This window comes from Bidens hawaiensis, unplaced genomic scaffold, assembly GCF_021521415.1.
Source record: "Bidens hawaiensis isolate Kalapana, Puna unplaced genomic scaffold, B.hawaiensis_p1.1 tig00029267_1, whole genome shotgun sequence".
Lineage (NCBI taxonomy): Eukaryota > Viridiplantae > Streptophyta > Magnoliopsida > Asterales > Asteraceae > Bidens > Bidens hawaiensis.
Window position 1 is genome coordinate 301,832 of NW_027494817.1, and position 3,168 is coordinate 304,999.

General features: G+C 35.4%; 1 long non-coding RNA gene across 1 annotated transcript; it reads left to right on the plus strand.

The window, feature by feature from the left end:
- Window positions 1–450: 450 nt before the first annotated feature.
- LOC143578383 (uncharacterized) lies at window positions 451–1,066 on the plus strand. The gene is made up of 3 exons (XR_013143250.1): window positions 451–713; window positions 799–904; window positions 986–1,066. It is a non-coding gene; the product is annotated as an uncharacterized LOC143578383 (long non-coding RNA).
- Window positions 1,067–3,168: the final 2,102 nt, after the last annotated feature.

Consider the following 3,168-nt stretch of genomic DNA (forward strand, 5'->3'; position numbering starts at 1 on the left):
CATGCTGATGCATGAGTATTTGCCGATTGCATTACGTGGAACTTTGCCAGACCATGTAAGCTCTGTTATAATGAGTTATGTGATTTTTTAAGGCCATTTGCTACAAGGATTTGTCTGAAGATGATCTAAATTTTCTCGAGTCTAAAGTTTCTCTCACTTTATGCAAACTAGAGAAGATATTTCCTCCATCATTCTTTACAGTAATGGTGCACTTGGTGATCCATTTAACAAGAGAGGTTAAATTAGGAGGTCCTGTTGCATTTCGGTGGATGTACCCTATTGAAAGGTAACTAACATTTCTATAATTTTTATCCATTATTTGCTACATTTAAAAGCTTTTAAATTATTAGTGCCATATAAATATGACAACAGCATGGACCTTCTAAAACTTAAGTCATATGTTCATAATAGAGCTAAGGGTCAATTGCTGAAGGTTATTTAGCCGAGGAAAGTATTACATTTTGCTCTAGGTATCTATCAAACGTAGAAACTGTCTTCACTAGAGTAACTAGGAATGATGACGAGGGTCACCAAAATCAAATTGAAGAATCCAACAATCTTTGCCCCGGTTGTGCCTTAGCTCGTAAGTTGCATTCAGGAGGGTCTATTCCCAAAAGAAGGAGATCTTCAAATCCAAACATTGATGAGAAGTCTCTCACTCAGGCACACCGTTATGTATTATTCAATGTTGAGTCGGTTACAACTTTTCGAGAGTAAGATAATTTATGTTTGTTATTAGATACTCTTGCTCTTAACTCATCAATCACAAAACTAAAGTAATTTGAATTTTCTTTAAAGGGAACACAAACGGATAATCAAAGGACAGTACCGTTCTCGTTGATTACCAGATTATGAAATGAACAAGATTCATGGCCAACAGTTTGCTGATTGGTTCAAGAAAAGGGTAATCTAAATTAAATATTGAATATATTTTAATGTGTTATTTGGGATCTTAATATAATGGCTAATATAAACTGTATTGTAGGTTGCACGTATGGAAGAGCAAGGTGATGAAGTAACTAGAGATCTAAAATGGCTTTCTCGTGGTCCACTTAGAAGTGTGAAACGATACTCCGGATACCTTGTTAAGGGTTATCGTTTTCATACAAAAGAGTGAAAGAAATCACTAAGTACCCAAAACAGTGGTGTTGTTGTTACTGTAGAAGGTGAAAACTATGCTAGTAGTCGAGATAGAAGGCCTGTTCAAGCTATGATTAACTACTATGGTAAATTGAATGACATTATTGAGTTAAACTACTCTGGTCAAATACGAGTAGTTTTATTCAAATGTGATTGGGTTGACGTAAATAGGGGCTGCAAGACAGATAATGGTGTAACATTGGTAAATTTTTCATACAAGGCACATACAGGGGCTAACTTAACTGATGATCCATTTGTATTGGCAGCACAAGTTGATAAGGTGTTCTTTGTCATCGATCCCAAGCATAAAGATTGGGAGGTTGTGAGACATGTAAAAGTAAGAGATCTTTTTAACATGGGAAGTGTTGATCAAGTTGGTCCTTATTCGAATGATAGACCATTTGGTGTGCCTAACTTACATAGGATTGGGGACGATGGTGAAGATGGCATAGACATTACACCAGATATAGAGGATGAAAAAGATGTTGAAGAAAGCGATGACGACTTAGTTTTTTTTTTTATTACTCGTTAATTATATGCTGACAACCTTGATGTATTTTCTTTTGGAAAGTTTAATATGAAATGGTAACTATTGAGGTTTTTATATTATACAACTCTTAAATAGCAAATTGCAGTTCTCTCATTTATGGGAAGATATTTTATATCGAATAATTATTAAATGCAGGAGTTTACACAACATATAGTTATACAAGTTAGTTAATTTTGTTCATTTCTATTATTTATAAAATGTTTATGGGTAGTATTAGTTTTGCTCAGGTTCACTTCTATCTAATGTTTTCATAGCCGGATCACACAACGAATCGGACGGGCAAACGGTTCAACTGGCTGAACTGGGCGGACCTGTCTAACAACTTTTGGCTCAAAAATGCTGGTTAGGGCAGAAATAAGGTTTCTTAATTTTTTTTTTTTTATAGCAAACTGATTCAATTTATTTTCACATGGAAATAGTAAAAGTCAAACTTTGACATTGGTGGATTCGACAAAACGACAACCTCTTTTCGGGCAGGCTAGTAATAAAATATATGTCCAAATTAATGATACCATTACACTAATCGTGATTGAGAAAGTTCATAATCTGGTACATCATATTTTATGTGTAAACAATTTATTTTTATGTATCATGCCTAAGATGGAACTAAGGGTAATTATAGTGAGCAGAGGCAGTTTAGGAATAGGAAAAGTATATGCGTGCATTGGTATGGGTGGTTTTTACATGTTTCGGCTGACCGACTAATATGATTTACAATTGGATTGTGGAATTTCTTTGGGCTCGCCTCACCTCAACAGGGAAGTTAAACAGAGTGTCAATAGGTATGTCCACAGGAAATTCTTTTTGATAGACTGGCCAGTTGGATCCCATTATTGGAAGAATACACCAAATATGAAAATATTTCACGATTGGGAACTTTGGTACCGGTACCGGTATGGTACCGATCTCTTCCCTAAACGAGATGACATTGAGTCATATTTATATGCGCTTACTTCTGAGGTCGGTAACTGCAGTTTTTAATACATCTAAGAACATCTTTATTATAATATTCTATTATATTAAAAAAAAATTGAGTTCATGATCTTAGTTGGGGGTGTAAACGAGCTGACCAGAGCCTAAGTTTGACTTAACTCGACCTAGGCTCGTTTTGACTTACAAAGCTCGAGCTTGAGCTCGGCTCGTTTGTGCTCTTTTTTAAAAAGCTCGAGTTCGGCTCACGAGTTGCTTTTCAAGCTTGGGCCGACTTTCTTATTATATAATAACTAATTTATATATGTTGTTCATTACTTTTATATATGTAGATAAAACCTCAAACAAGTCTACGCTCTGCTCGAGCTTGGGTAATACATTAAATGAGCCAGAGCTCCTCTTGAGCTCGGTTGTGTAGTGTGAAATTAATACATACAAGTCCAAAAAAGCAAAAAACTTAAAACAATTACGAGTCTCGTTAAGTCTCGACAAGCCTAAACGAGCTTCGCATAAAGGCTCGTTTAGGCTCAATAACTAATGATTGTTAT